Raw genomic sequence first — 13,779 nt, forward strand, 5'->3', positions numbered from 1 at the left:
ACGGTTCGCGCTTAACATCACAGTGTGTAATAGACAGAAAAACACACACAACCCACGCACGGTCACTTCTATATACATGTACACGCCGTAACCAACCTGCAATTGAACGTGCAGTTAATTGCTGATTCTCACTAACAAGTGTGAAGGATATCGTTAAACCATATGGGTTTATCGGCGTATTAAATCGTCAAATACATGACCACGTGATCTTAGCGGGGCGCCACTATTATACGCACCGTTCACAGAACGGATTAGTTATGGATAGAGGGGTATATAGAAATGATGATTGCTTCGATTAAACGCATTATGCCATGTATGCGAAAGTAATATGCAGACATTGATTTAATTATGCCAGGTGTGCCGATCAGACGAGGGGAAAACACTGCATGGAAGTATTAAAGATCAATAATCGTGATAATGCTGTGGAATGATTTGTTATTATTACATCGCAATCACCATGTTTTATTGTTATTGTCATCAGAGAGTAAATATGATATGTGACAAAAGATTTAAACATCGAAACATGCATGTTAATTACAAGCACATGCTATTATCAGTTTATTTAATTTCCTTTCATAGAATTAGTGTAACAGGTATGTGGGTGTGTTCGTGTAGTATATATATGTATAATACATATATATATAAATATATATATAAATATATATATATATATATATATATATATATATATATATATAAAAATATATATATGTGTGTGTGTGTGTGTGTGTGTGAAGCTTTACATGTACAACAGCTTTTGGCAACTCTTTTTTATTTAAATATTGTAAAGAAATGGATGAAGAAAACAATGGTAGGCGTAGCTTATATCATATATACATATATATACACATGTATATATATATATATGTATATTTATATATTTATATAGAACAGGTATGCAATTTTATCATATATTAATCAATTCCCTTCTATATGTTTTTCTGCTAAACTTTGCTCCCTCCTATTATGCTTGTTCATATCCAGATAATTCATCTTCCTATCTATCCTCACTCTCTCTATTTCTCTCTTCTCATTTCACTCTCCTTTTCTTCGCCTCTCTCCCCCTCTCTCTCTATCTTCTCACGATAGACACGTTTCTGCAATCATCATTAAAAAGGTACCCGCACATTTTCTTTCAGAAGCATTATCACTGTCTAACAAGGTCTCTTTTATATCTTTTCCAAGGTCATGAGTACAATAAAAAATTGTATGTGGAGTCGGTTATAGCATGGATGGTTATAAATCCACACAGGATACAGTCTTGGATAACTAGATAGCAAGAAAACGATGCAGTTCCCGTAAATAGCCACTCAAGGCACGCATACATGGAGCGTAATGATAATACAGTCACGCTGTATTTGGAACGAAGCGTAATACACAGCAAAAACTGTGGTGTTAACCGGTGTACAGAGGACCACACCAGTTATTTTATACCGGTGTTAAATTGGTGGTGTTAGTTTTACACCTATAGGTGTTATAACAACACCTTTGGTCGTTACATTCACACTCTTTGGTGCTGTGTTCAATCTCTAGGGTGTAATTTTACAACCTCAGGGTGTGGTCCTCTATTAACACCAATTGGTGTCAGTTTTAACACCACAGTTTTTACAGTGTAGATTTTGGTTGGTCTGGAGTCGGTATCCCTCTTGTGACTGTGCCATAAGGTTTTGTTTAAACACGGATCTCGGCGTCACCGGCTGAAATGCGAGACGCAGGCCTCGAACCTAGAACCTCATATTAATCAGTTTGTAATTTGCACATGTATTGGAGGATTACAGCCACATACCGCAGAGTCCATCTATTATCAATCATAATTATTTCACATGTATAAAACAAAATCTAGGGGTGCGAAGAACGAATAAAAATATCCGAATATTAGAGAGAATCATATCGATGCATGCTACTCAAAAGTCCTGTCCAATTTAATTAACTATGCTGTGAAATTACGGGATTTGTACATTTTATCAGTAATTTGAATAATTGTTTTACGATGAATATCATTCTTCATCCTCAATGTATTTATAAGGAGAGTGTTTGCTGATCATTTTGATTACACCAAGGTAATGAATTAAGTGCATTCACGAGACAAATTGCATATGGGAGGGAGATGTACAAAGACTGAAAGATGGGGAGGGTCTAGACTTCATTCTACGTAAGAAAAAAAATCACCAGGGTTCGTTTCATCATGTTATCTTACGTCACCACCTGCAATGCTTTTGACGATAGATGGCGATTAAAAATATTTAACGGCACAGTAACATTGTCTGCACATCTGGAAAGACCCTGGTTCACACGACAATACACCATACATACTTCGAAAAATTATGATCCATTAGTGTCATTAATACGGACAGAAGAAACATCACATGTTATCAAAGATTCAGAGGTTTGTAACAATTAATAATTCAGTGTATCAACCCATTGCCTGACCGCATGACGTGCGTAACCCATGACAACGGACTGCATAAGTTCGTGAATTCATGTTTAAGATATTTTTATGAGGATGAGTCCGAGAATAAAGAGTTTAAAGTGTCCGTTGTAATACTAAAACGAGTTCATTGCACCGTACTTTGCGAGCTGGAAATAAATAATAAATATCGAGGCACCAGTGTATTGTAGGCTAGCTACCGTTTTTAACAAAATTTCGTCCATTCAACAAACAAAGTACAATTAGTTGAAAAGAAATGCAAGAATGAATAATGTATATACGAAGCAGAAGAGTGGGTTAGATTTAAAAAATCTTAAATCCAGCCTTCCCTAGAAAAGGAAGTCACGGGAAGAATTCGGAAAGATAATGAGTGATGTATCCATCAATGTTTATGCTTTTGAACTTAATATATAACGTATGACATACTGTACGTTTGTATTAACTCAAAAAGCATATACATGTATTATTTTCAGTATTACCTTAGATACATAGTCTCACAATTCCTCAGCACCATAGCAGTCAAAGACAAGAATGTTCAACGAAAAGCTTGTGTATGAGATTTATTTGGTTTTCAATGTGGGTGGGAGGGGTGCAGTAGATACCCCTCCACCTCCTCCTATGACAACTATCGTCGTTCGCCCCGTTAGAGACGGGCATTAATCTTGTCTGATGCACGGGTGTGATGTCGATAGCGCACGATGTAGGCGACCAGGAAATTGAATATCGAACCCCACCACCATCAAACCAACTCAAAGGCGTTTGGGATGTGTGAAATAATATCGTAAATATGTCGCAAGCCCGCATTCCGTTGGCATTTTATGCCAGCAATTTCTCAACTCCTAATGGGATTCGTGTAGGAATGACGTATGGTGTAGACAAAGATAATTCAATGTGAGCATCTTTTCAAGCGATGCTCATTTAGCTGATGGATCAGTCCCACCCCCATCACCCACAAACACACACACACACCCCATAATACACAAAGACAATGTATATTATAAATTTATTGACGGATGACTAACACTATATATTTCCCAATCCGCTCCTAAAAGGAATAATGTTCATGATCGTAACCTTAATGGATATGCTGGCTTATCAAGGAGATTTTCCCCCCCAAAAAAAACATGTTTTCCTAATCCAAGAACCACGTCGTGACCACTGCATTCTCTAAAGTATGTTGTGCCCTTTAAATTTCTTCAGGAGTAAGCACAAAAAAAAGAATAGATAGAAAAGTTCACATTACCCGTGCCCGGTTTCAAAGTGATAAGTCATTCTGTCTTCGCAGCTCGTTTAAGCCCTGTATCAATACACTTTCTCCTCCCCCTTGTTTGTTGATCTGTTCGGTGATCATTTACACTTGTGAATAGGGAGAGCTAAGCAGCTCGTATGTTTATATTCACTAGGGGAAAATTGACGTAATCATCTGTTATAACGGCGAAGCGTGTTTTGTAAGGGGGCGGGGAATGGCAGTTATAGTGCCCTATCAATGGAGAGCAGAACTGCTCCACCGCAGCCCCTCAGTTGGTATTTATCATACCATGCACAATTCCAGGTTGGAGGAGGAAGCGGGTGGGGAAGAGAGTGGTGTTGGAGAGGAGCAAAAAATAAAGAGAAATGGTTCCATATTTCATCGTCATCGCGCATAATAATGCATTTTGTGCATGTTGTACTTTAATCTTATATAAGGCGCCACTTTTTAGGGAAATTATTCCTTTCCATACCTCTGGCTATGCGACTGATCTGTCATTCCATGATTAAAGCCAAGTGTCAATTAGGAGCCAGTAAATCAAGATGAACTGATGAAGGCGAAGGAGGGCTGTTCTATCTTCCTCCACGGGAACGCATCGGAACGACCACAAATTAACAACTGTTATTCCTCCAATGATGCATAGCCTCTCTTGAAACAACGGCAGTAACAGCCGTCTTTGCTTTTATTGAACATACCAAGAATATTTACTTCCCATATCAGCATTCCGCTCGTCAGCCCAGATGAAGGGGAGGATGCAGATGCAACGACTTGCGCGCGCCAATCACGGGCATGTGTAGTCCCGTGTATAGGCTTTTTGATTTGTTGATATATCTTGTAATGGAATGGTCAACTGCTCAATTTCTTTAATAAATGCAAGTCAATTAGGAAGCATGGTTTTCCTGAACAGTTAATTAGGTTTATTTTCTGACAATTCAAATGTTGGTGTTGTTATTGATGCTGTGTGTACTTGTGCGTGGGGCTAATGGGGAGCTTTCACTCAAAGGCCATCTTTCCCGTCTTAAAAAAATTGACCTCTCACTCCAAAACCAACAATAAGTAGCAAGAGAAGACTATTTATACATGTAAATAGCCAAAAACAACCATTTGCTCTTCAAAGAGAGAGAGAGAGAAAAAAAAACAAGTGGAATGCCTCTGGCCGTCTCACCTGCATCACGCAGGTCAATATAGCAGCAGTGCTGACTTTGAATACTACTCTAACTCGCACAAGATGTTCAGTGATACATGGTTACTCTTATGTCCACTTTTTATGAACTAGACCAATAAATGATGGTTATTCAACAGATACACCCAATTCGGCCAAAGTTCATTGACCTTTGACCTTGGTCATGTGACCTGAAACGCGCACAGGATGTTCAGTGATACTTGATTACTCTAATGTCCAAGTTTAACGAACTAGACCAATAAACTTTCAAAGTTATGATGGTAATTCAACAGATACCCCTGATTCGGCCAAAGTTCATTGACCCTAAATGACCTTTGACCTTGATCATGTGACCTGAAACTCAAACAGGATGTTCAGTGATACTTGATTACTCTTATGTACAAGTTTCATGAATCAGATCCATAAACTTTCATAGGTATGATGGTAGTAATTCAACAGATACACCCAATTCGGCCAAAGTTCATTGACCTTTGACCTTGGTCATGTGACCTGAAACGCGCACAGGATGTTCAGTGATACTTGATTACTCTAATGTCCAAGTTTAACGAACTATACCAATAAACTTTCAAAGTTATGATGGTAATTCAACAGATACCCCTGATTCGGCCAAAGTTCATTGACCCTAAATGACCTTTGACCTTAATCATGAGACCTGAAACTTGCACAAAATTTTCAGTGATGCTTGATTACTATTATGTCTAAGTTTCATGAATCAGATCCATAAACTTTCAAAGTAATGATGGGAATTCAACAGATATCCCCAATTCGGCCAAAGTTCATTGACCCTAAATGACCTTTGACCTTGGTCATGTGACGTGAAACTCAGGCAGGATGTTCAGTGATACTTGATTAACCTTATGTCCAAGTTTAATGAACTAGGTCCATATATTTTCTAAGTTATGATGACATTTCAAAAACTTAACCTCAGGTTAAGATTTCGATGTTGAATCCTCCAACATGGTCTAAGTTCATTGACCCTAAATGACCTTTGACCTTGGTCATGTGACGTGAAACTCTAATAGGATGTTCAGTAATACTTGATTAACCTTATGGCCAAGTATTATTAACTAGGTCCATATATTTTCTAAGTTATGATGTCATTTCAAAAACTTAACCTCAGGTTAAGATTTGATGTTGACGCCGCCGCCGCCGCCGCCGCCGCCGTCGCCGTCGGAAAAGCGGCGCCTATAGTCTCACTTTGCTTCGCAGGTGAGACAAAAACCCATATTTTTCTTCTTCATAATGTCAATATTTGAAGTTGTATATTATAAGATTGAATAATAGATGAGACAGGAAGGCTTCTTCGACGCCTTTTCTGGACTGTTTTAGTAGTTTTATAGAGATAGCACAACGTGCACATCCATGACATATCATGCTTGAGTGAACTCGAAACTTCAAACCTTGTTTTCTCCTCATTCTCAGCAGCTCGCACTGATTTTGTTTCTATGTTCCGCCAAGTAATAATTATATGGGTTATTGTTGACCGTGTTGATCAATTTGGACAAGTTATAAAATCATCTTAAAGTTTATAGGTTGTGCCTTTCCAAGCTCAATAAACTCTCAAATTTTAAGTTTAAGTTAATAATTTTGTTGGTTTGGAAGTGGTAGGTCACAAACACAAAAAATGCTCAATTTTGAAAACTATCAAAAACTCAATGTCAATAATTACTCCCACAGCAGATGTAGACCTCAAGTGATATGATCAAGACCAAGAAATATTTAATTCGATCGGGGATCCCAGTAAAAAATTGATGCTACAAAATTAAGGAGGATCTCAATCAATCAAGGAATAACCTTAGTTCTATCTGAAGGCCACCGCATATCTTACGATCGGTCTGCGACCCGATTTTGGAATAAAACGTAATAGAAATAGGTGCTACATGTAGTATTGAGACATGGAATATCTTACTGGGTAATGTTCTAAATTCATCGTACAAATAAATACCTATACACAAGTCAGTGACTATGCTATCATCCTGAGAAGAATAAATGCGAGTTTAATATCCAGTCGTATTTAAGTCATAGCGGTCGAACGATTGGCTATATACGATTAGAAACTAATTTATAATTTACTCCAAAAATAAAGGCTTTCAAATTATGGCAGTATTCTTTCAGTTAATTTGAACCCAAAATAAACAAAAATGTAATTTTCATTCAAAGTTTCAGAAAATGAGCAATATGCGATTTGTTCCGAAATCGGATCGTGGACCAGCCGTAAGGTCTGCGGTGGCCTTTATGTATACCGCACAGTCATAATAATAACACACGCATACTAATGTATGTGCTATCTACGTTAGATATCAACATGTTTATCTTACGGAAACAGATTAATGCAATATAATTAAACGGTGTATGTACATTCAACTTTGGTAAGGAATTTTAACACGAGCTATATCGTTTGATCTGTTCAATTCCACTGATGAATCAAAATGCTTGTTACGTAATCGATAAATAATCAACATTCCAACATTTTCCTTGATCGTAATCATGACAATATTTTCCCTATAAACAACGACTGACGTCAGACGATTATAGTTAAGGGAACTAATCACGGGCAGAATAGAATAAATCAGTCAAAGAATATGCATTTGATTTCAATTGACATGATTGTACGAATTGCAGTATTTTTATTTTATATTTCATATTTTTAATAATTCATTTTAGTATTTTTATTTTGTATTTTATTTATCTATTTTCACTCATTTAGTTATTTATTATTATCATTATTTTTGTGGGTACTCAGGATTCATTACAAAATATTCAACTTCGGTTGAGACAGTATATTATTATATACTGTTATATATATTTCATATCATAATATTGAAAAGCATACAGCAATGATCAAATTTCAAAACATATTTACATTACCCGAACCACCCACGGGATAATTGTTATATATTAAACAACTAAACAATACATGCTATAAAAGGAAATGCCTATACATTCGGTTGATATTTACTTTTCTATAGGAATTATATATTTTTTCATTTTAGACACTTTACAAAATTGCTATGCTTAATATTCTTAATGCAGATAGATGTATATCCAAGGATTTCAAGAAAAAAAAGAGAAAAAGTTGAATTAGCATTCTCGCTTATACCCTAGCGTTCCTCTGCTGCTTACAAAGCTGTAATGTAAAGAAAAGTTATCACATTAGATTTCAGAATCGGGTTACTCCTTTTTATACATCTACCTACATGAATGCCTGCCCTGGGAATGTAGCCTCATTTTAACCTTAACGATTCTGAATGATTTTGAGGGCCGGTGTCACGTTGTCCTAACGTCACTAAATTTGATAAAGTGAAAGCTAAAGAAGACCTGTTCCCGTTACCTGCACCGCGCCCTATAGTTTCATTTCATTTCATTAGGTTTGTGCTCTTTTTAAACCCACGTTGAGATGGTGCCTAGGGTAGTAAAACAGGTGAATTTGATGTGAGAAACTGCTTCGGATGGTGAATTTCCTTGTCCTAACCAGCCTTTCCATAAGATACATTGTTTGAATGGAAGAGTGTCTGACAGGAAGCCCCAAGACCTTTCACCTTTTAAAACGAACTTGGATTTAGATGTGGATCAATAGTCACATATTGGCTTCCCACATGTCCCTTTTTTGCACTTTCCTTTTGCCCGTTTAAAGCTACAGTCAGACCGACGAAACCGACTCCAAACCGACGCATATCGTGTAATAGCGTTTGTTGGTTTGGGTCCCGTTGCATAAAACTTATTATTATGGTTACTCTGCCACCCCGTGGTAACCATGGTAACGATGATCAGCAACCAATGACCAGTAACGGGCCCCGGAGTCAGTTTTGCTCGCGTGGCTGTATAGCATCAGCGATAGTTAGAATATTTCGTTTTGGTCTTGCTTTTACTATTTTTCCCGTTTTCATGCAGTAGAAATTATGGCACGAAAGAGAAGTTATGTGTGGTCCGTTGTAGCAACAGATCTATTAAAAAATACTTAGAAACAAAATAAACAAACCAAAATAAACGCAAATATATCAGATGTGTGCATTTTTTTCAACTCTTATATTTCCTAACTATTGCGAAAATCACTATAAGATTTCAACTTTTAAATGGAATTAGATTCAATCAATCAAAGTAATTTTTTATTTCATTTGATTTAAAAATTAGGAAGAAAAATTGCAGCCAGTGCAAAAAACCTTTTTTTATAAAAAAAGATTACTGCTTCACCATCACGAGTTTATTTTTCATCCATTTGATTTGACACCTCATGAAAAATGCCTGATAATTCTATTTTGACTCAGGTATTTTCTTTTTCATCATATTCGACAGACAAGAAACAACATCAACCGCTTCTGTTTTCCTGCACATTGTGACGTAACAATGCAATCGGAAATGTGCCCATTGAGCACGCTTCCACCTCGCCACTTGAAATCGATAATTGCAATCGAAAGAATTGCAGTGACCGTCTGCTCCAAGAGTAAACGTGTCCATCAAAATACGCAAGGCAATTCAACGTAACGAACATGATGAACATCACAGTTCGATAAATCACCCCAAAGTAATTTCAGGATTGCTTTGAATCTGTTGTCTTTAATGTACAAACTTGCCTGAAGTTTATTTACAATTAAAGTGAAAAGAGTGATGTCTTCAAATTTACAAGGTGGATATATATCAGATAGAAAATAAACAAAATAAACAAAATTAGATTCTACATAACTTATAAACAAAAAACACCATGACGACAAATATATTACTACTACTACTACTACTTCTACTACTACTACTATTATTACTAACTTGGCAATACAAACTCACCTAAAATGACGTCTTTATCCTCAGTTTAGAGAGAAGGCATATTCCTATATCCATAGAGCTGAAAAGGGAAGCAGAGAGCATTATTGCAAACTAAGTTCGCCGCGGTCATTGTGTTATTTTTGTAACAAACTGGTGGAGCAAAATACGCATGCGCGATGTCATTCTGATTGTTACGCAACAAAGGTAGAGTGCACTACGGTGCGCACAGGTTACGCACCATGGATCTCGCTAGAAATGAGTATTTTATCGTTATAATACTTCTTAAATTATAATAGCTTTTTTTTAGATTTTCAAAGGGACGATCTGTGCTGGTCCTGGAGGTCAATAACTGAGTAATATCGTAGAGGGATATTCAAATATTTGAATCTTACATTTCGCTGTTTTAATTATATTTCCTTGTAACAAAAAGTTAAATTCTGATTTGGAAATCTGGGGTGTTTAAAATATTAAGATTTTTGTGCCCCCGCAGACCGTCCGTCCGCCCCCCCACTTGGTTTCCGCTCAATAACTCGATAAATATTTAATGAATTTTGATTTTTTTTGTGTGTGTAGGTAGATGACGCCAAAATACAGGCTAAATAAGAATTCGGAGTCCGCAGGTCAAAGGTCACAGCTCATTATGTATACGAGTTGGTTTCCGCGTGATAACTTTGGAAATATTCACCAGATATCAAAAATGTTTGGTGTCTGGGTAGATGACACCAAAATACAGCCAGGTCACATCAAATGACCTGACTGTCATATCTTCTGTCAGATACTATTATGGAAAGGGATGAGTCTTTAGTTCAAAGGTCTAAATTTGTTCATTATATATATATGCACATTGGATCTGCACGATATTAAGTTCAATCATATTGAATGTATTTCTGATTGCATTAAGCGGGGGCATCCGTGTCCTTTGGACACGTCAAATATCTTTTTTTTTCAACTGACATGATAGTGCAATACGGTGCCATACTGTTAAAAAAATCACTAGGCTATAAGGTAAATATGAGAGTTAAGAAATAAATGTTTATTTTTTAAACCACATAATTAATGTAGGTCAATAGCATGAATAGTCGAGAGACAAGTAGAGGGAATAACATTGTTGAAATGTATTTTTTTTTAATTTCCTTACAATGAGGTATTTTCAAGGATTTGACTTTCTTCAGGAAGTATCATGAAAATGCAGAACACACACACACACCAAAAAAAAAGATAAGAACGAGATGGCCATCTCTCTTGAACCAGGTGGCTCCTGTTTGAGACCTGATCCATGGCCAGGGTCGAATTCGTCTACTTTCCATCCACAATTAGGCCAAAACCCTAAGTGCTAGACTAACATTCAAGATGGCTCTCTTCGATCAGACCCTATTGAATTTAGAGGAGCGCCGATCGAATCAATACGTGCGAACGTGTGAAGCAATCAATGTCAACATGTGCTGGCTTCGAGTTTCTATCCAGGGTCTGGGGCGATAAAGAAGGAAATTAAAGACAGTTCAAGATCATGGTGGTGAGAGCTAATGTGGGAAAGAGAGATGGACTCGCTCGAGAAATAAAGATGTCTCCAAAGAGTGCAAGGGATTTGGTCTCACCATTTTAACCCCAAGAAAAAAAGTAGGGTTTTTTCCCAGCGCCCTTTAGGCACCACTTCATGGAAGTTTGTGGAACTTTACCCGAAGTAGAGGCATTATGCATCCTCAGGGGTAGATTGCTTGAAGAATCAAAGCAACATGTGATATACTTTTAAGGAAAATTAGTCGCGATCTTGTAAACGTGTCGCTACCCTTTCCATTAACCATGTTAACATCCCAATAGGTTTTTCAGCAGTCGGTTAATGAGTCAAACGTTTTGAAGGGGCAAATTATATGGCGAATCGCGTAAAATTCATTTTAAAAAGTTGCAAGCGAGCTAAGCGAACGAGAAAAAAATCTTAATTTTGATAACAAAATCCAACACAATCAAAATTTCGACATAATATTTAGAAAATAATATATTTTAATTTTCTCTCCATTTTTTTTTCTTTGGGGGGGGGACCCAATATGTACGCCACTGATACATCTGGAAACATATATTTACATAAGATTTTTTTTTGGATATGATGCAGATCTAGAATCAATAGTAAATAAACAATTTCGGCCAGGATATTATTTGCTCTCCGTTTTCTTATATATGTCGTTAATCATTGCCAGGGTGTCAATATATAGGACATAAAACGATGTGCTAATTTAGCACTTACAGTGCTTGTATATGGTGACTGCACTACGAGTGCTGATTATCTATTTCAAATTTAAACTAGAAAATCAGCACTCGTAGAGAAGTAACTATACAAGCACTGTAAGTGCTAAAATTAGCACTTCATTTTTTACAGTGTAACTAAAACCAACTATGTCAGGTACTTATCTCTAGCCTGGTCTTTGACTCGAATTTGTAGAAACTCGAATGTCATACTGGAGAACATGCTAGCTGCATGCGGTATATGGACCAAACCGCGAGCATTGTTTCCAGGAGCGAGACACTTGTTATCCAGACCAGAAAAAACACCACTGAGACAAATATTCATCTCCGTCTTTGGCACATTAGAGTCATAGAAATGAATTAAAAAAAGAGTGACGGCTCCCCGCATCTTAACCATCATGACCATGCTAAGTTGTGTGAATGGCAATGAGGCACCATGTGCCTTCATCGCGAACAGATAACACCATTTTCCAGGAAGAGCCTGTCAGTATTATTATGGTCAATTTTTACAAAGTAAGGTGAAGAGCTCATTATTTTCAGCGGCACTGACACAACACCCTTGTTCTTCCTTAGTCTCATTTCACATGATAAACTTACAAATCTAGATTTGAAAAGAAAGCGTTATATTTACATTCTTTTCAGTGTTAGGATTTTAAGCAAGTATTTTTTACATAGACCATACTGGATTTATAGTTTTAACATTATTTCGTCTAAATGACTGTATTTTAAGGAGGAGACCCCCCCCACAACCCACACCAGTTTAACCAGTAACGAAAGTATTACGTCAAAACCGCGATCCTCATTCCATCTAGAAATAAGATTTTAACTTGAATATATAGCACTAATGTGATCTCTCTCCGGTCATTTCGATCCATCACTTTCGATAATTGACGTTGCTTTTTAACATTTAAGACGTTTATGTGGTAGATCGATCCATGAGGCACATTAAAGAAGAAAGCTCCATCGTTTGATGTCAATAAATGGCGGTGCTTTAATAAAAGGCAGTGGGCCCCTGATGCATTTCTGGATATCAGAGAGGACCTCATACAGAAGCGACAAGGTCAGGTTCAATTCCGTCAAAATCTTCGGTGGGAGCATTTAAGGTAAGATGAGAGGAAACAGTCGTGTCAAGTTCGTTACCAGTGTGAAATGATATGGAATCAAAGCGTCGACTTTATTCAATATCAATAAAAGTCTACTATACACGAATTTGAAGCTAGTAACCAAAGGAATGAAATATGGAGTCACGTTAATTCATATCACATAAATTCTCCGCATTAAATGAAAAAAAAAGAATAAGGTAATTATCATGCAAAATTGAATACTTAGTAGAAAAACGTGCTGATAATCATAATGTATATCATAACATTAAATTATAAGATGGAAAGCTGAAGTTACAATGTAGATCGGATTAAACCAAGAAGCCGAGTGAATTGATTTCAAACTTAGACGAATAAGACACTCTTTTCGACAATATTGAACATAGTGAACATGAGAATGAACACCCGCAAGTATCACAATTGGAAAATTACACGCATGTTGAGATTAGCATTACGGTACCTCACACAAATGATTGATTCCATGTTAGTGTGAAGTCGTTATCCGCCACATTATATAAGCATCACAATGCCACCAGCGATAAGAATGAGGTGAGACATTTATTTCTCAAACACTCAGCCTTGTAACGACGTATTGAAATTAGCATAGTATAGGCTCCCTACTACATTCTTACCTCCATGGCCACGGTCACACGAACGATACCAACTCCAAACAGAATGATATGTCATTGGTAAAAACGTATCGATTTTGATATCGATTTCGTTTGGTGTGACTGAGCTCTAATAAGTGTGTCAGGATTGAGAGAGCAAACCCAGGAGAACAAATCGATCAGTGATGGAGTAGGCCATTCTAAGACAAGGTGTA

The 13,779-nt window shown here is 36.9% G+C and overlaps 1 protein-coding gene across 1 annotated transcript in view; it reads right to left on the minus strand.

Annotated features, from left to right (window-relative positions):
• LOC121413629 overlaps window positions 1-13,779 on the minus strand; it is a 67,315-nt gene that overhangs the window by 16,829 nt on the left and 36,707 nt on the right. The window contains exon 3 of the mRNA XM_041606535.1: window positions 9,640-9,697. The gene's annotated coding sequence lies outside the window, so the exon portion shown is untranslated. The remainder of the gene's footprint in view (window positions 1-9,639; window positions 9,698-13,779) is intronic.

This window comes from Lytechinus variegatus, chromosome 4 (assembly GCF_018143015.1).
Source record: "Lytechinus variegatus isolate NC3 chromosome 4, Lvar_3.0, whole genome shotgun sequence".
In the NCBI taxonomy this organism is placed as follows: domain Eukaryota; kingdom Metazoa; phylum Echinodermata; class Echinoidea; order Temnopleuroida; family Toxopneustidae; genus Lytechinus; species Lytechinus variegatus.